The following is a 20548-nucleotide window of genomic DNA, read 5'->3' on the forward strand; positions in this document are numbered from 1 at the left end:
TCTAGTAAGAGATGAAATCAGGTGAGTGGGAATAGGAAATCAGATTGGGTGAGGTCTTGTAGGCCTTTGCACGGGCTTGGTCTTACACTCTTGAGTGAGAAAAGGACCCATCCCTCTGAATAAAGAAGAGATATAATGAGACTTTTACAAGGGTCACTCTGGTGGTTGGATGAAGAATAGACTTTGGATGAAGGAGAGGGTAGAAGCAGAGATATCAGCTCAGGGACTCCTGCCATAATTCAGGCCATGGATGGTTATCATTTGGACCAGAGTAGAATCAGTGGAGTGGTTGATTTCTGGCTGAATTGAGGATAGACTCAACAGGAGACTTAAAGACAACTACAGTTTTTGTCCTAAGCGAGTGGAAAGATGCAGTAGACATGTACTGAGATGAGGTTTATGAGATGGGCAGTGGGTTAGGAGTTGGTTAGAAGACCACAAAATGAGACATCCAAGTAGAGATTATTGGTAGTAGATTCTGGTAACTTTGTGTTGAAGAGACTTTTCACATTATCTTGACTTTAACAGGGGTTTAGTATTTCACCCATGAACTGCCAACCTTTTTCAGACTCCTTTTCTTTTTAGCTCTTTTGGACCAACTTATTCATTCTTTTCACGAAATGTAGCTTTGCTTTTATTTGCTTGCACTCAGAGCATCTGTTTGTTAGTGTCATTTGTAGAGAAAGCCGTATAATCTAGAATTTCAGAGTGCCTTTTTAGTTTGTTGCTGTGTTTAACTTGAACACCTCAAATGACTAAGCTTTTCCCAAATTATGTTTAGATGCCTGGCTTAAGTTCAAGAATTTTTTTAAGTCCCAGAAATCTTGTTATCAAACGTGGCTTCACTTGGCCATTTGTGAAATTACAATGGAAATGACCTGTATTTTTAATACTTTATTAATAAGTCAGTAATATACAGGGATTATCCTAATTGTTTTGTTTCATTAAAGATGGCTTGAAATAAATGGGCCATCACATGTTAAACGGAGATCTTTTCATCAAATTATGCAGTATTTGGAGCCATAGAATTTGGCCTGTAAAACTTGTATCAAAAATATATCAGGATTCTAGAGTTTAAGGTCTATACCTTCCCTTAAGAACCAGGCTACAAGTACATGACTGTTCGGGTTACTTTCCCTTTTCTCTAAGTTGTACCAAGATATCTACTTCTTTTATTCGCATTGTTCCTTCGAATAAAGTAATTTGGTACCCCCTCCTCCGAAAAAAGAACCCAGGCTATAAACTAATATATTTAAATGGATTTTCAACCTAAATATATTCTGAAAGTACATAAAAAGACGTCATATTAATAACTAATTATAAACAGTCCATGGGAACACCATATGTTCTTTGATACTGCTTTCTTTTGCTATTATTTCTCACCGGTATTTGTCTTTCTTTCTCTTAATTCTTCCGGCCTTGATTTATAGTAAGTGAGAGAGACCTGATACATTTTGAAACTTTGAATGGTGGGGCGCCTGGGTGGCGCAGTCGGTTGAGCGTCCGACTTCAGCCAGGTCACGATCTCGCGGTCCATGAGTTCGAGCCCCGCGTCGGGCTCTGGCCTGATGGCTCAGAGCCTGGAGCCTGTTTCCGATTCTGTGTCTCCCTCTCTCTCTGCCCCTCCCCCGTTCATGCTCTGTCTCTCTCTGTCCCAAAAATAAATAAACGTTGAAAAAAAAAAAAAAAGAAACTTTGAATGGTTTTCGGGTCTAATTGTGGGGAAGAAAAAAAAAAAAAGAAAAAGCTCTTTTAACAATATGAAAAAGTAGTGCTTAAAGTATGATCATCTTAATTAATCAAGAAAGGAATCAAACGGTTTTCCTAAAGGCTCGTCATTGTTCCATTCAAATGTGATTCCTTGAAATTGAAACTCAAAATGTGTGAGGAAATAAGAGAACTTCTAGCCACTTTAAATGAGTGGAAGAAATGGATGAATGATAAGACTACTGTGCATACTTAGAAATGTTGATACAATTCATCTTTAAAAGGTAAAGAGGATAGAAGATTTTTGCCAGAAACCTGAAGAATCACATATTTCAAATTGAAAAATGAGGTAGGGGAAAGTGAAGCTTAGAAACTATACATTGAACATTTTGACACTAAATGATTCCTAGAAAAATTATAGACCAGATTGCCAAGCAGATGCTTTGTAATCTGTGATTAGAAAACACAGCACTGATTATTAAGACCCAGAGTTAGTTTTTTAAGAACAAGTCATATTAACCTCTTGCTCACTTTATCAAAGATATGATAGTATTAAATAATCTTTTTAAGCACCTCACATCTTACAAATTGCGTTCCCATTTATTATTTTATTTAACTCTCACAACATCCTTGTCAAGTAGTGTCAGATGGGGAGTCCTCAATGGTAGGAGCCCTGGGAAGACACAAAGGGGACAGATGTGGGAGATGTTAGAAAGGACTTGCCTAGATACGGAGTAAAAGAAAGGGAGGAATCAAAGTGGGCTTTGGGGGTTCTAGACTGTCTGACTGGGTGGATGGTAATGCTGGTAATTGATCTTAATTTTGAAAATATAGGTGGTGGAACAGATTTGGAGATGTGAAATTCATCAGTTCACATCAGTTTGGTGAGACTAGTTGTTTTCTTTGTTGGAACAGAGTCAGGTATAATTAGAATTTTCAAAATATATAGGTCTGGAGCTCAGAAGAAAAGTCTAACCCAAATAAAAAAGGCTTCATTCATTCAGTAGACATATCCTTTCAAATACTTTTGGTAAGGAAGGGAGGACAGTGGGGAAGCTTGAGCTGGGAGATGGCATTGGGGAAGGTTTATTTTTCTTTAAAGATGAAAGAGCCAAGGAACTCTAGTGGACTGATAGAAAGAGTCCATTGAAGAGGAAAGAAAAATGAAGTCACAAAAAAATTGAAGTCACAAGAGAAAGAAGATAATCAGACATAACCTCAGCAGAAATGGAGGGGTTGGGAACAAGAGCACAGGTGAAAGGGCTACCCTGTAGAAGAGCAGTGATGTATCTTCCTAGTATTTAAAAAAAAAAAAAAAGGAAATAGAGACTAGATACATAATATAATATAGCATCTCTTGTCTCTGTGGGAATCAGGTTATGTGCTGAAATTGAGGAGGAAGAGCATGGATTGGGGTATATTTCATGGGAAGAGTTACTGTTGTGATGGGAAAAGGGACTTGGCCAAGGACCACTAACCTAATTACTGAATAGTGATAAACACCCTTGAAATCACAAATGAGTAGAGCAGCCAATCAGAATGGTTAAGCAGTTTTCTCCAGCAGTTCTCCATAACAGTGCAGAAAATGTTTGGTTAGACTAAATCTGGATGGGGAGTGGAAGGGGGGTTGTGATGTAGAACCTGGAAGGGGGTGGTACAGAGTCAAGGAACTGAGGGTGCTAATGAAGTTGCTAATTGAAGAGCTGAACCATAGGTAGGTATCCTGCTTGATTGAAGAAGACAGCCAAGCCAAGATGGAGCTGATAAATGCGGAGAACAAAGAGGGTGAAGAATTTCAACGAGTAAGCGGTGGGATTAATGGAAGCAAAGGAGTACTAGAGATGGAAAAATAGGCATGTGATGTGAGGTCCTAACTTTAAGATTCTAGAGTCAGAACAGTTGCGAGTGATGATAAGGGTCAAAGTACGGCCAGTGATGATGGGTAGCCAAGATTAATAGTGCTTATGCAGCAATCATAATATTAATAAAACTACAATTTATCAAGTACTGCTGTATACTCGTCACTATACTAAGTGCTTTGCATAGTTTATCATACTTATTTTTCACAACTATCCCTTGAGGCACATATTAGGGACTCTATTTTACAAATGAAGAAATGGGTGCTCGGTGAAGTAAAGTAACTTTCCCAAAGGTACACAACTAGGAAGTACCTGATTCTTTCTAGCCCCAAAGCCCTTATGCCCACTTAATACACTATGCTGTTCTTCTCCAAAGTAGGGGTCATTGAAGAAGAGGAAATCAAAGAGCTCTAAATCCTAGTATGTTGGGATTATTTTTTCTTATGGATAATGAAGCCCTCGGAAACAACAGATCTTGTGTGGAGAGGAAGACAGGACTTTTGTAACAAAGTTCTCAATAAATGGAGATGAAAGACTCAACGTCAGTAGTTGACAACTATAAATATAGCTATAATTTAGCCTTAGGAGTAGATAAAATGGGTAATAATGATGCACAAGTCACTTTGAGAACCAGATGATAACCAGAATAATACCGACTTGTCTTCCTGGCCTGGGATCTGGGTGTATATAGTGATTTATTAAGAGGAGAAGATTAAATGCTCCTCTTGTGTAAAGGTAGAGGATACAGGGACATTTCTTCACAACAGAACTAGGGTTCCTAAAGCTAGGGAGTGAAGTGTCCAGGGAGGAAGAAGCACTCATCTAGTTGCGTATGAAAAATCAGAAAGGATAGGTGGGCAGGTAGGGTCATCATATAATTTATTGACCAAATACGCATTATTTTGAAAATGAAAAGAGTGTCATTAATAGTTACCCTGGGACAGCAGGCATAAACTAGGGCTGTCCTAGGCAAATCAAGATGTGTAGTCATATCTGTGATATGTAACAAGAGGAGCTATCATCTTGGAAAAGGGCTGTGGATGTTGAGAATGAACAGATTGAGCCCTAAGTTAGAGGGACATGAATGGGGCTTACTAGCCTGAGATTATTCTCTCCAGCCCTATAATACTGCCTGGACATGTTCTGGGTATGTCTTGTTCTAGAAGAGTCAGGAGATGTGAAGGAAGTTCTGGGTTCATCTCTCTATGAAGGGTTGGAATCCATTAGCGCATAGGTGGTACTAGAAACCTTAGAAGTGGATGAGATCATCAAAAGAGAACACAAAGAATGGGAAGTGAGGAAGAGGACAGGATCCAGAGGCTCCCCAACATGAAGGAGCTGGCAAAGAAGAATCTCCTTAGCTCTGGCAAAGAGCTAAGGAGACTGAGGAGGAGTGGTCAGAAGGGTAGAAGGAAAACCAGAAGAGATTTGTCATCTCACAAATCCAGAAAGAAGAGAGATTTAAGAGTGGATGATTAATAGTCTCATTTGCTTTATGTTCCTCAGAGGTCAAAGAAGATAAGGACTGGAATGTGTCCATTGGGTTGGATTTGGCAATTAGAAGGTTATTGTTGATCTTGGCCTGAGTAGTTTTGGTAGAGAAGTGTGAGCACAAGTCAGACTGCAGTGCACAGAGAGGTGAGCTGAGGCGAGGCAGGAGGACTGCTTCAAGTATAGATTACCCTTGAGGAATCTTGAAAGACAAGGGTATCAACAGGATATATCCGGATATTTATATTTATATTTGTATTTGTATTTGTATTTGTATTTGTACTTATATTTATTTATTTTAGACAGTGAAGAAGTCAGTGGAGACGAGGGGTTGAAAACTAGGAGAGAGCTGGATTTCCAACCAATGCCTCCTAGTAAGGTCAGTAATTTTGTTGTAATGAGAAGAGTGAAAGTAAGAGGAAGCTACATTGTAAATCAAGTAAGACAAACTTTGTAATAACTACAATTTATCAGAACCTGGAATAGGTAGGAAGAAGAGAGAGAATTCCTAATTTGGTGAAATAGTGAAAAGTGGCATCTAGGTTGTGGACTAACTCTAGGATTCTGTTTTTTCTCTACAGTTTTTGGGGGGAGCGGGAAGCATGCGCATAAAGTTTATTCGTTCAGGATTCCTGATCCCATAACACTAATGATTTTTATAATTTTCATCGATTAATTTTTATCAAGTTCTTGGACCAAAGTTTCTTTTGCCAGATACAACATTAACCCATCTCGCAAACACCGTCAATGCAACATTTTAGAGCTTGAAAAGTAACAAGAGATAATCTCATTCCACCTTCTCATTTTATACACGGGGAATCAAAGATCTAGGGATGCTGGCACACAGATGGAGGCACCGAGCCTCAGTCTGACTCTTAGTCCAGAACTGTATCTCCTACAACCTGCTAGATTTTTATTCAGGCTACTTTCTTGTTGCTGAGGCATCTTCTCCTTTCATTCTTTGACTTGACAGATTGTAGAAGACTAACTTTTTAAATAAGTAAAATAGAGGTCTTAATATATGGATTTATTGTGATAGATGAACAAAATGCTCTTCGCATCTTACTGGAAAATCACAACATGTTTTTTTTATTACTTTATTATTTTTATTAAATTATTCCAAGCCCTTCTTGGAAAGTTGAACTTTCTTTTAAGATATCTCTTTTGATGGGGCGCCTGGGTGGCGCAGTCAGTTAAGCGTCCGACTTCAGCCAGGTCACGATCTCGCGGTCCGTGAGTTCGAGCCCCGCGTCGGGCTCTGGGCTGATGGCTCAGAGCCTGGAGCCTGTTTCCGATTCTGTGTCTCCCTCTCTCTCTGCCCCTCCCCCGTTCATGCTCTGTCTCTCTCTGTCCCAAAAATAAATAAACGTTGAAAAAAAAATTAAAAAAAAAAAGATATCTCTTTTGCAAAGTCTCTTTTTAAGAAGTCTCTTCTCTTTAAGAAGCCAAAAAGAATATAGACTTCCAGACCATAAAAATGTGGTTTCTAGGAATAGCTTATCCAATTTCCTGGCTATCATTCTTGACTATCTCTGGATGTTTCAACTGTCTAAAATCATAACAGTAATATTTCTCTTTTATGGTACTTGAGAATATTAAGGTATATAAAATTATATTTAACATAATATTATATATGTATATATATCATTTACATATACTGTACGTTATATATATTTGGGACAATTTTTGAAGTCATTTGATAAATACTGAGAAATATCAATGTTCTTTCCTCTTCCTTTTTGGTTTTTGTTTGTCTTTCTCTCTTTCCTTATTTTTGAAATATAATTAACATAGTGTTATATTAGTTTCAGGCGTACAATAAAATGATTCAACAATTCTATATGTTACTCTAGTGTTAATCATGAGAAGTGCATGCGTAATCCTCATTACCTATTCACCCAACCCCCCACCCACCCACCCACGTCTGGTAACCATCAGTTTGTTCTCTATAGTTCAGTCTGTTTCTTGAGCCGCCTGAGTGGCTCAGTCAGTTAAGTGTCCGACTCTTGATTTCAGTTCAGGTCATGATTTCACAGTTCATGAGTTTGAGACACACTCTGGGCTCTGCAGTGACAGTGAGGAGACTGGTTGGTGTTCTTTGTCTGTCTGTCTCTCTCTCTCTGCCCCTCCCCCACTCATATTCTCATTCTCTCTCTCTCTCTCTCTCTCTCTCTCTCAAAAATAAATAAATAAACATTTTTAAAAAAAGAGTCTGTTTCTTGGTTTGTCTCTTTCTCTTTTTCCCCCATTGCTCATTTGTTTTGTTTCTTAAATTCCACATATGAGTGAAATCATATGGTATTTGTTTTTCTCTGAGTGTTTTCACTTAGCATTATACTCTAGCTCCATCCTGTTGTTGCAAATGGCAAGATTCCGTTCTTTTTTATGGTTGAATAATATTCCATTGTATATGCATATCACATCTTGTTTATCCATTCATCTAATGATGAACCCCTGGGTTGTTTCCACATCTTGCCTCTTGTAAATAATACAGCAGTAAACATAGGGGTGCCTGTATCTTTTTGATTAGTGTTTTCATTTTCTTTGGGTAAATACCTAGTAAAGGAATTACTGGATAATATGGTAGTTCTGTTTTTAATATGTTGAGGAACCTCCTTACTCTTTTCCATAGCAGCCATACAAGTTTACATTCTCACCAGCAGTGCACAAGGATTCCTTTCTCTCTACATCCTCACCAACACTTGTTATTCCTTGCTATTTTGATTCTAGTCATTCTGACAGTTGTAAGATGATATTGTATCGTGGTTTTTTGATTTGCATCTTTTTTTTATTTATTTATTTTGAGAGAGAGAGAGAGAGAGAGAGAGAGAGAGAGAGAGGGAGGTGGGGGCGGGGGGTGGGGAGAGTCAGAGAGAGGGAGACAGAGAATCCCAAGCAGGCTCTGCACTGCCAATGCAGAGCCCCATCGCAGGACTCGAACTCATGGAAACGCAAGATTGTGATCTGGGCAGAAGCCAAGAGCTGGACACTTAACTACCTGAGCCACACAGGTGCCCCAGATTCGCATTTTTCTGATGATTAACAATGTTGAGCATCTTTTCATGTGTCTGTTGGCTGTTTGTATGTCTTTGGAAAAATGTGTATTCAGGCCCTCTAGCCATTTTTAATCAGATTATTTCTTTTTTGGTGTTGATTCATATAAGTTCTTTATTTTAACTGTTAACCCCTTTTCAGATATATCATTGCAAGTATCTCTGCCATTTATTTGGTTGCTTTTTTGTTTTTTGGATGGTTTCCCTCACTGGGCAGAAACTTTTTTTTTGGTGTTTTAATTTTGCCTTTTTTTTTTTTTTCCCTTAGGAGATATATATAGAAAAATGTTTCTGTGACCGGTGTCAGAGACATTCCTGCCTGAGCTCTTTTCTTGGATTTTTATGGTTTTAGGTATTATGGTTTCATTTAGGTCTTTAATCCATTTTGAACTTATTTCCACATATAGTATAAGAAACTCGTCTGGTAGGACTGTCTTTTTCCCATTGTATTTTCTTGCCTCTTTTGTCATAGATTAATTGACTGTGTAGGCATGGGTTTATTCTGGGCTCTCTATTCTCTTCTACTGATGTGTCTCTTTTTGTGCCAGTGCCATACTGTTTTGATTACTATAGCTTTGTAGTATATGCTGAAATGTGAGATTGTGATACCTCCAGCTATGTTCTTTCTCAAGATTGCTTTGCCTAACTAATTTAAAGGGATTCATGTACCCCTTTGTTGTACCCCCTATATTGGAATTAAAATTTTTAAAAACACTAAAAAAATAGATTGCTTTGGCTTTTCAGGGTATTTTGTGGTTCTATATAAATTTTAGTATTATTTGTTTTAGTTTTGTGAAAAATGTTGTTGGTTATTTTTTCTCTACTTTTTTTAAATGTTTATTTTTTAATTTTTTAAGTTTATTTATTTTGAGAGAGAGAGTGCAAACAGGGTAGAGGCAGAGAGAGAGGGGGGAGAGAGGATCCCAAGCAGGTTCTGCACCAGAGCCCGATGGTGGGGCTCAAACTCACGAACCGCGAGAACATGACCCAAGCCAAAGGCGGATGCTTAACCAACTGAGCCACCCAGGTGCCCCTATTTATTTATTTTTGAGAGAGAGGAAGAGCACAAGCTGGAGAGAGGGCAGAGAGAGAGAGACACACACACACACAGAATCTGAAGCAGGCTCCAGGCTCTGAGCTGTCAGCCCAGAGTCCGACGCAGGGTTCAAACCCATGAACTGTGAGATCATGACCTAAGCCGAAGTCAGATGCTTTACCAACTAAGCCACCCAGGCGCCCCTATTTTTTCTCTACTTAAAAAAATTTTTCTTTAATGTTTATTTTTGAGAGAGAGAGATGGAGTTTAAGTGGGAGAGGGGCAGAGAGAGAGGGAGATACAGAATCTGAAGCAGGCTCCAGGCTCTGAGCTGCCAGCACAGAGCACGACACGGGGCTCTAACCCATGAAACAGCAAGATCATGACCTGAGCCAAAGTCAGACACTTAACCGACTGAGCCACCCAGGTGCTTCTGTTTTTTCTCTATTTTTACGCCTGCTTTTTTTGGCATGGTTTAACCATGTCCAATCCCCAAGATAGTTGTTGGGATGGATTTGCTATTTTTTTAGGAATTTGTTCTTATGTTTAACTGTTTCAAAGTTAACTGTGTCTTTGCTTAGTGGAAATATATTTTAGTTAAATATATTTAAATTATCTGTGGTAGCATTTGGGTTTTGGCTGAGTGTGTTGTTTTTAGTAATTTATTTATCATAAGTGAAATCAATTCTATATGCTCATTTGAGTATTATGAACTTTTAAAGAGCAATAATAGTATATTAATTTTTTCCTTTCTTCTTTCTCTTCGATCTTTAAGATTGCTCTGATCAAAATGTGATTTGGTACAATAGCATTTTAATTAGTTCTGTAGATTCATTTGTCTGAGTTCCTTAGATGGAATAATAATAATTGTAATTGCATACGTATTATTTCAACAGTGTAATTATTATACTGAGTTTGGATGGGTGTGAAATTAAAACAATGGTAAGAATGATTTCCTCTTTTATTATATTAATGTGGCTTATTTGAAAGGGCAACAAAACATTTATCTGTTCATAAAATCACTCATTGTTACTGCTTCTGGGTATTGATTCATTGAAGTATACAGTTCAGTGCATCCTGGTCGATGGTAAAGGGAGGTTTTACTGGTGTAACTTGCAGAACAGCTGTGTCTTTCTATCAGCTTGCGTTTATACTACTTTTTAATACTTACTTGTCTAGACTTTACTGGATCTTAAATGCATTGTAACTTAGATTTATTAAAAATTAAAATCCTTTACTGTCTTCTGGATTTCCTCTTTAATAATGCTTCCAAAGATGGTAACTGTTCTTTAAGTTTTTTCTGTTAGCCTTATTTAAATATTTTGGAGAAAATTTCTTTTTTTCTTTTTTAAGTTTATTTATTTATTTTGAGAGACAGAGAGAACTTGGGGAGGGGCAGAGAGAGAATCTCAAGCAGGTTCCGTGTTTTTAGCACAGAGCCCAATGCAGGGCTCGACCTCATGAACTGCCAGATCATGACCTGAGCTGAAATCAAGAGTCAGGTGCTTAACTGACTGAGCCACCCAAGCACCCCCGGAGAATATTTCTGAAGTCATATGTTCCATACAACTGAAACATATTCATTTTCTCTACACTTTATTTTTAAAAATAGAATCCCAGTAATGTAGTTTTGATAAAACTTGATTATGCACAATTTAAGGAAACATTTAGAATGTGTAATTTTGAATTTTAAATTAACTTTGATGCTTACTGTTACTATATTCCTATTACTATATTTCTGTTTTCTGCATACTATACTGTCGTGGAAGTTCACAGCCCAAAAGATAATTAGAAATCATCTGTTTTGTTTTTGTTTTTATTTATTTTATTTTTATTTATTTTGAGAGAGCATGTATGCTCATGTGTGTGCACATGAGCGGGGGAGGGGCCGAGAGAAAGGGAGAGAGAGAATCCCAAGCAGGCTCTGTGCTGTCATTGCAGAGCCTGATGTGAGGGCAGATCTCATGAACTGTGAGGTCATGATCTGAGCCAAGATCAAGAGACAGACACTTAACCAACTGAGCCACCCAGGTGCCCCTGTTTTTGTTTTAATATGTATGAGAAAAATGGGGATCACAAGGGTTAAACATTTGCCTAAGATTCTAAAGAGTGTTTGAGGCAAAACCAGAAAACCTAAAGTCTCTTGGTTTTTAGTGTAGTATTCTTTAGACTATACTGCCAACCCCTTGAACATTTTAGTGCACTTTATGAAAGTAATCTCCTAACCAAAAGATGTCTGATATACTATAAAAAGTGATAGCATTTGGTTTTCAGTATGTAATTCATTTATCACTTTAACCCCTCTTCTTTACATGTGTCTACATGTTTACCACAGTGGGAGAAACTAAATTGTGATGATACTCAATGTAGTAGAAAAAAATATTAAGCATAGTTTGAAGTTGAAATGCATTTGCTTAATATATACTCCTTTTTTATTTCTGTTCTCTATCACTCTCAGTACCTTCTCTCGTCCTATCTGTCTGTCCATCTTCATGGATGGTTAGAGAGTGGCAGAGTAAGCAGCTGGGTCTCAACTTGATCTCACTGCTAATCTTTCTTGATGTGCCACGTTTTATAACAGTGAACACATTTGTCTGTAATTGACTGCCTCAACCAAATTGTTTTTAGAAGGGACGCTAATTTTCACTGTGTCTATAAGAATTATGAAGGAATAAGAGGAAACTATTGCCATGCACACTTACGTGGTGTCTTTACAGCCTCTGTATATCTGTGTTCAGTATTTCTGAAACAATTTGCAGAATCTTTTACCTTATACAAGACAAATATTAAAAACTGATGATTATGGTGCTGCTATATAAAATATTTTTATTATTTTCATTTCACATTTAGGATAAGATCCCAATCTGGGTTTTTATTGTTTCTTTAGGAGATATGGAAAACCGTTATTTCTAAAATTGATTTTAAAGAACTTTTAAACTGTGTCCTCTGCATTATAATCTTTAAAATAGGAAGAATAAACATCCAAGATTTTATTGCTAAAGTTTTTTGTTTTTAATCTAAAAAAATTTTGGTAACGTTTTTTACGTGTTTCTGTAGCACTTTCCTCAGTACCATAAATGCCTGCTATCGAACAGAAAAAGGCTTTTGTAAATGTGGCTATTTATTTCTCAGAGTTTAAGTTGTGGGAAAATTTCCTAAAGGAATTTGAATGTTAAAATGTTTTCTATCAAAGCTAGTATCAAATGAATTGGTGTTTGTTTGTTGAGCTCTTACTATCTGTGGCACTGTATTAGGCAAAAAAATTTTTTTTCTAAACAAATGAGACCTGATTTTCCTTCTTAAGGGGAGTATAATCTTGTTTGGAAAGAAACAATACAATACCGTTAACACAAGGCGGTGAGTCTTAAGAGGCATGTTGAAAGTAATGAACTGGGAATGAATAGGAATTTCTGCAGCAGCAACAACATGACAAGAAACATTAGTGAAATAGTCTTGAGACAGTGAGCACCCTTAGGAGGAGTTATGGGGTGCTGGAACATGTTCTGAGATGTGCCGAGAGATTAGAAAGGTTAGATGGTGGAGGGAATGACATAGCACGATAATAAGGAGTTGGGAAATTATTCCCTAGGAATTGGAGTGTCATTTATTATTTTAGGAAACGTGAATGACATTTTTAGCAGTTGTAGAATTTGGATTGGATGGAAAGTAGACCAGGCAGAGTAACCAATTAAGAGGTTGTCAGTATTACAAGTGAGAGAGGGGATGAGGGCCGGTGGATGCTCCGGCATCCAGGCATTCAAGGTAATGATCATAATCACTAATAATTATTGATCTTCCTACAGTCTGCCCCTCCCCATGCAACGCATCTTATGTGAGTTATCCCATGTAATTTAAATATTCACAACAGGATACTCCTGAAACCAATACTACACTGTGTGTCAGCGACCTTGAATTTAAATTAATAAAAAATATTCACAGCAGGGGTGGCTGGGTGGCTCAGTTAGTTGAACATCTGACTCTTTATTTCAGCTCAGGTCATGATCTCACAGTTGTGAACTCAAGCCCCGCCTTGGGCTCTGCGCTGAGTGTGGGGTCTGCTTGGGATTCTCCCTCTCCTTCTCCTCTACCCCTCTCCCATTTGCATGCACAAGCTTGAATGAATGAATGAATGAATGAATGAATGAGTGAATGAATATTCGCAACAATTTTACATGCTCTTCGATAAGACTGAGACTTAGAGGAAGCCAAGTAAGCCAGGGTCATAGAGTTAGCAAGTAGCAGATGCAGAGGTAAACCAGCAAAGCTGTCAAATGGAAAAACTGACTGGGCCCCAGATGAAATGCTATTCTGGTTTCTCCCTGAGTAACTGGGTAGAGCCCATCAACTGAAATAGGAGTGAGGAAGGAAGAGCTGGTTTGTTGGAGGGAGGAGTTGATGTTTGCTTGGGAGAACAGAAATTTGTATGCAGAATCCAGAGAGTGCCTGAGTCTGTATCCTGCCTCTGACGCTTAGTAGCTGTGTGGCCTGAAGCAGTTGCTTAACCTCACAGTGCTTCAGTTTGTGACATGTGACAAGTGGGGAGAGAATTGTACTTAAAACATCCTTATGAGGAATAAACCAGCTACTATAGTAGTGTGCTTACAGTAGTGCCTCATGTCTCGTAGTTGTTTTAGATGTTAGCTGTATCATCACCATCATTCTCATTCTTCTATAAAAATCCAGAGATGTGATTTCAAGATGTATGAGCCATTTGGTGTAAAACTTCTAGCACATTCCTCCTAGGAGGGTGTGAAGCGGCAGGAGATGATTTACCCTGATGAGTCTTTGTAGTTCTTCTTATTGCCACCTCACTATAACTACAGTGTCTCAATCTCCATTCTTTTATGGTGCTCAGGATCAAACCCAGGTTCTTCTGAGATATCTGGTTCCCCATTTGTTTGTTGTAGGGAAAATGAACTGCTTGTGGAAGGGCTTAACTTCGGTACATTTTGGTGTGGCTTCCTCTCAATTTACTTCAAACTTCTGCCTTGCTGTGTTGTACCCAGGCCAGCTTTGTCGAATGAGGGGCCATGATGACTTCTCTCTGGGCCAGTTATAGGTGTCCAGGCAGCCACGAGGGAGAGTGTTAACCAAGACTTCATGGGCTTAGAGAGGGGGAGGGGAATAGGTGGGTGTTTGTCGACTCCTGAAATGTGAAAAAAAAAAAAAATAGTATGTTCATTTTTCTGGGGTCACTGCTTAGATTTCCACCTGTTGCCCCCACACCACTGCCATTTTCATTTTATTGAGTTTTTTAAATCAGGCTAAGCAATTGTACATAAATTAAAATTATTTCAGCACATTTTTGCATTCTATAATACAAATACATAAATGCATAATACAGAATAAAAGTAGGAACAGTACAACTGTTCTTCCCCCTCCCCCCCCCCCCACACATTTACCGGTTAAGGATTAGTGTAGTCCTATGTTTTTAATATGGAACATCTACATCAGAGCTGACTTCTGTGACTAATGCGTCTCGTACTTTGTAACTCCAGTTAGAGCTGAAGGTGTTACTTCTTGTTAAAATGTGAATACTTCTTTCTAGGACGAGCAGAGTTTTGTGGGGTTTTTTTTCTCCAGTTCATTTACTTCTTGATGTAAAAGAGAAATGTGGAAACATATGCAAAAAGATAACATGAAGCTATAGAATACCTTGAGAAGTTTGGGGTGGCAGGATATTTGACTGGTGGAAGGAAACAGCATAGGACACAGAGGCAGGATTACTGTCTAGTTGCATTTGCACTTAGTGCAACAAACAGAAGTTTGTAGAGAGGTTCTTGAAGCATGTTTCCAGGTGTGTAGATTGAAACCTAGCAGACTTGAGTAAAAGTTCCGGATAACATTCAGAGATAGTATTTAGTGTTAAGGAAACTTCTTTGCCCATTGTCTAATTTTTAATTGACCTGACAGAAGGAGAAAGGTCACGTCTTGGTTAATAAACTTGGTTATTTTCGTTCTACTTAATTAGCTCTAAACATATCATGTAACTCCCAAGACAACTGTCATGGGACCTAACCATGGGAAGGTGGACCTGTGAGCCTCAGTTTTTGTTAACTGTGGAATGTGGTTGGATAATATGGTGTCTAAACTTCTCTGCCATTGTGAAAATGTATGATTCTAACATATTCATATTCATACCTTTATTTATGTCACTTATGAAATAGTATAGTGTTATCAAATTTTTCTCCTAAGGGTTTTTAGATTTAGTGATTTGTTACAAAGAATATGTGAGATCTTTGAGAAAGTCACTGATCAGTCTCTAGTCAATATATATTGAACTCTGGAGAGATGGGATTTAGCATGATTAATAGTCCATAACAACCAGCCTTTATTTTCAAAAGTTTGCTTCAAATAGTGGCAAGTTCTGATTCAAAAGAATTCACTGAATATTTATTATTCTGTATAGTATTGTAGTCAATCCTTACAATAATCCTGTGATTGATAGCAGTCTCCTCCTTCTTGGTACATAATACATTTCTAAAAGTATTCTTTCTGGGGCGCCTGGGTGGCTCAGTTGGTTAAGCATCCGACTTCAGCTCAGGTCATGATCTCGTGGTTTGTGGGTTCGAGCCCCACATCGGGCTCTGTGCTGACAGTTCAGAACCTGGAGCCTGCTTCAGACTCTGTGTCTCCCTCTCTCTCTGACCTCCTGTGCTCCTACTCTGTCTCTGTCTCTCTCTCTGAAAAATAAATAAACATTTTAAAAGAAATGTTTTAAGATATTCTTTCCAATGGCAATTTCCCTAATACTATTATAATTAGGAAATTTAGGCAAGCACTTAATATTATTTTAAAAATGAATTTACCAGGGGCACCTGGGTGGCTCAGTCAGTTGAGCGTCTGACTTCGGCTCAGGTCATGATCTCATGGTTCGTGAGTTCGAGCCCCACGTCGGGCTCTGTGCTGACAGCTCAGAGCCTGGAGCCTGCTTCAGATTCTGTGTCCTCCTCTCTCTCCACCCCACCCCTGCTTGTGCTCTCTCTCTCTCTGTCTTTCAAAAATGAATAAACATAAAAAAATTTTTTTAATAATAAAAAAAATAAAGATGAATTTACCAGGATTTTGGCATTTGGTTAAAGTTAGGAATTGAGTCCTTCAAATGTTACCATTTCCCGAGGAAAATGTGTGATTTCTAATGAGGCTATAAGAATAAAGTTCATTATTATAAACTTTTTTCTTGTCTTTTTCCTCTTTTCCTTTTCTATAAAAGTCACAAGACAGGTACTCCCTACTTTTATTTTCAGTGCTTCCTTGGAAACTATATGCTCATAGAGCAGAACATCAGCATTTCCATACACAGTTCTGAGGACAGGTGGCGATGATCTTTTTCTTCCTGCAGATGGCACTCTCTGCTGTTCACCTAGCACTGAGCATTTAAAGAGCTGTAGCGTTTACCAAGAACGTTTCCTGATGTTATATAATCTTTGAAGATCCACACAGTAATTCTGTGGGACAGACATTTTATGGAAAAGGAAGCCAAACTTGACACAGCTCTGTGTTGCGGCTAGTACTTGCTAGATTCCCAATGTCCTGCCTTTATTTTCACCACTGTCACAATGCTGACTGTTTGACTATTCAGAACAGATTTAGAACTAGGGAAATATAACGAGTAAGCAGATTAGTAAGTATTTATTGAATAAGAAATAAATTTTGGTTGAATTTATGAATGAATGAATGAATGAATGAATTAGTGATAGGTTTGATGGTTCTTAGGGAGGCAACTTGGTGACCTAGAGAGCCTTTCTTGTCCTATTGTTGAGCGTGAGATTTTATTTTCAGTGGTAAATGTAATGTTATTGGTAGCACTGACTAAAACAGAAATGACAAGGTATTAAAAAATGCCTAAAACTGAAGAATATCTGTGGTAATGACTTGGTGTAGGGGGGAGGTGTAGTAGTTTTATACTGTTTGTCAAGGAAATGACTATGTCAGAATCCACAAGACTGACGGTGATGGCTTAATTCTGTGATCTTTTGGATAATAGGTTGTGGAAATTAATCACAGAACCAGAACAGAGCTGAGATATCGTAGTCGGCTGTCCAAATGTCTGTGGGAAGTCTCACTCAGTAAAAGCAGGGCTGCTATTGACTTACTTTATTGACCGTTTCATTTCCAGAAGGTTAAGGAAATAGTCAGGGGAGCTGATAACTCCGAGCCTAATTCTGACCCACAATGAGGGCTCCTTAGGTGAAAATAATGGGAATCCTGGGAGAAATCCATGATGTTCATTTAAGAAATTCAACAAAAGGTTGTGCCACATACTGTGCTAGATGCTGTCGATTTTGCAGTAAATGCAGCAGACAAAATCCCTGTCTCCAAGGAACTTTTATTTAAGAGCTAACCATGATCCAGCCTCATGGTTACTTAACTGCAGTGACCTTAACTTGCATTTCAGACACCTATGTGCAGGGTCACACTCTGGCTGATGTTATGATCTGGAACTGCTTGTTTCAGAAATCTAAAAATTCCAAAATTCCTATATCCTTAATTCCCTCATTTTTTATTCTTTAATCTCATAGACGTGGGTTGCCTGTATTTCAGCTTGTATGTCAGCACCTACCTGGCCTCTTTCTCTTTCCTACCCGGTCTACAGCCCAGTTTTGACTGTGTGGATTGTTCTCTCACTTGTACCCTTGATTCCCTTTCCCTTTCACTTCTGCCGCCTCACCCACCCAAACTCCCATCTCTATGTCAGCGACACAATCTGTGTTATCTACTGTTAGATCCAAGCAGCTAAGCCCTGCGGGAGAATCACAAACATCTGAGAAAAGTGACACTACCCAGCGTTCATGGTTTTCAACTTCTGCTGAGCTCTGAGCCCACCAGGAGGTCCTTTTATTCATCCTTGGTCACTGCTCTCTCCATCCTTGTTTTCCTGCTTCTCATTTTGTATTTTATTACCACACTTAACCATAATTCTCTCAGGGACTTGACTTGAGCTGCTCTTTCTGTCTGTAATGCCTTTCTGCCCCCCTTTTCTTTCTCCCTTTACATGCTCAACTTTTACTGAAAGATTGTGTCCATCATGAAGCTTCCCTGACTACTCAAATTGGGCTCAGGGTCCCCTCATCAGTATATAGTACCTGTGTATTGGTTCGCCTTTGCCACCATAATGGGACCTTCTTAGGCGCAGAGACGGAATTACTTTCACATTTTGCATTCTTAGTGCCTAGCACAGAGTGGGTGTTTTAGTAAATGGTAGCTAAATGGATCAGTAAAAAAAAAAAACAGGAAGAGGAATATGGGTCAAAGCTGGAATTTAGAGAATTAGAAATACATATCTTTTTTCAAAGAAAAGATAGATAAGATGCCATGGATATAGTCTCCAGAAGGGAAGGTGGTTGTAAGGTGGCCATAGGCAGAGTTTTTACTGAACCACTGGAGATAATGTGAAGAAAAGAGAGGTAAAGTGGCCAGATGAACTCATATTTTAAAATAATACGTGTAGAAGAGGGAAAGAAGGATACGAAACAAAAATATGTAGATGTAGGTACAGATCTCACATATAACAAGAGAATACAGGGATGCCGGGGTGGCTCAGTCCGTTAAGTGTCTGACTCTTGATTTCAGCTCAGGTCATGATCTCAGGGTTGTGAGATTGAGCCCTGCATTGGGCTTCTTACTGAGCATGGAGCCTGCTTAGGATTCTCTCTCTCTGCCCCCCTGCACCTCCCACCCCTTTCCCCCCCGATCATGGACACGTGCACGCTTTCTCTCTCTCTCTCAGAAAAAGGGGCGGCGGTGGATGGAGTACAACACTAAGAGAATAATGAGCTGAGGTTTTGAAAGAGGTTAAGGGTGACCTTTTACATTTTATATGTAGAAGATGAAAACAGCAAGCAAATAATAGATTTTTTTTCTTTTAAACAGACTGACCCCCAGAGAGTAGCTACACTTGTGGTGAGCACAGCATAAAGTGTAGAGATGTTGAATCACTATGTTGTATACCTGAAACTAATGTAATATTGTGTGTCAGCTATACACACAATGTTTTAAAAAGATTAAAAAAAATACACAAAAACCCTGACCCTATAATTGGATACAGAGAGTAAATGAAAATTCTCAGCTTCTGTTGTGTTTCTGACTTCTTTGATGATGAAGAATGTTCTATACATAGACTAGTAAGACTGGATGTAAGAATAATAATAGGAGAAAGTTTAAGCCCAGGATTAGAGAGGAGATTGTACCAGAACCGTTGGCTGCTCTAAATGAGTTCACATCTCAGGTTCAGATTCTGAGAAAATGTGTTAATGTCATTGACAAACTGGTAATCTTTGAGTCATTGTGGTGAATTTGAAAACTGTTAGAAGACTGTGGAGGACTAAAGTTCCAAAATTATGTATGTATGTATTTGTATATATATATGTGTGTACATATACATATATGTATATATGTGTATATACATGCATATATATGTATATGTACATACGTATATATATGAACATAAATACATGTGTATATATATATATGAACATAAATTTCGATGAGCTTGATGCTACTTCCGCAGAAGATTCTAGAGATCGTTTTAAAAGATTCTCCAATATTTACAAAAGGTAAAGATGAGCAGTCAGGGTTACAGGGATTTTGTAAGAATAATTCATTCCAGGTAGCCCAGTTTCCGCTTTTGGCAGGGATGCCACATGCACAGGTTAGGAGATGCTGATGCTGTGATATATCTAGGCTCCCAAACGGTATTTGACATCATCCATTCTATCATTCCGTGCATGGGAACGTGTTGGGGAATTGCACCATAATACAGGGCCAGGGATTGAACACCTGAACTCAGTCTTAGTTACTAATGGCAGCCTAGGGGGAAGTCTCTTAGGGGTTGCTGTTTTGACCCTGTTCCACTCATTGGTTAACACCTCCTCCTCCTTCTCACTCTCAGCCGGGAACCTTGCAGTTTGTTTCACCAAGGAAACAAAAGCGCCCAAATCTTGGTCTGTTCCCTGCCAGAGCTGCTAGTCTTCCTGCGTGTACTCACGTACTGTCCTCCTTTTTGTTCCATTACGTGAACCGTCCCTGTTCCTATCACTTGTGTGCTAGATAGTCTTCATATTGCTTACTCACTGCTGCAGCAATTACCTCCTCTCGTTCTAGCTTTTCTTTTATTTTCCTTCTCCTGTTGGAGAAACATGCTATGCAAACATGCTATAGTAGTATCTCAGCTTACAAACGTGCCATAATGTCATTCATTAAAAAACAAATAAAAAGCACCACCTCCCCACCCCACGTTCCCTTCAAGCTACCACCCATTTCCTTGCCACCCAATGGCAGAACTTCCCAAAACAGCTGTCTTAACCCCCTTGCCTCCGTTTCCTCACCACCCTCTGCCACTCCACTGACACTGCTCTTTGACAGGTTTCGGTAACTTCCACGTTGCTAAATCCTGTGGCCAT

General features: G+C 38.7%; 1 protein-coding gene across 10 annotated transcripts in view; it reads left to right on the forward strand.

Annotated features, from left to right (window-relative positions):
- The window catches only part of LYST (lysosomal trafficking regulator), a 194302-nt gene that overhangs the window by 16877 nt on the left and 156877 nt on the right, over window positions 1–20548 (forward strand). The window contains exon 1 of one of the 10 annotated variants that reach the window (XM_086679618.1): window positions 5418–5436. The exons of the other annotated variants lie outside the window; for them this stretch is intronic. The gene's annotated coding sequence lies outside the window, so the exon portion shown is untranslated. Of the gene's footprint in view, window positions 1–5417; window positions 5437–20548 lie in introns of those variants that run through there. 10 annotated transcript variants of the gene reach the window in all.

Source organism: Puma concolor, chromosome D2, assembly GCF_028749965.1.
Source record: "Puma concolor isolate L17-30 chromosome D2, mPumCon1.1.hap2, whole genome shotgun sequence".
NCBI lineage: Eukaryota > Metazoa > Chordata > Mammalia > Carnivora > Felidae > Puma > Puma concolor.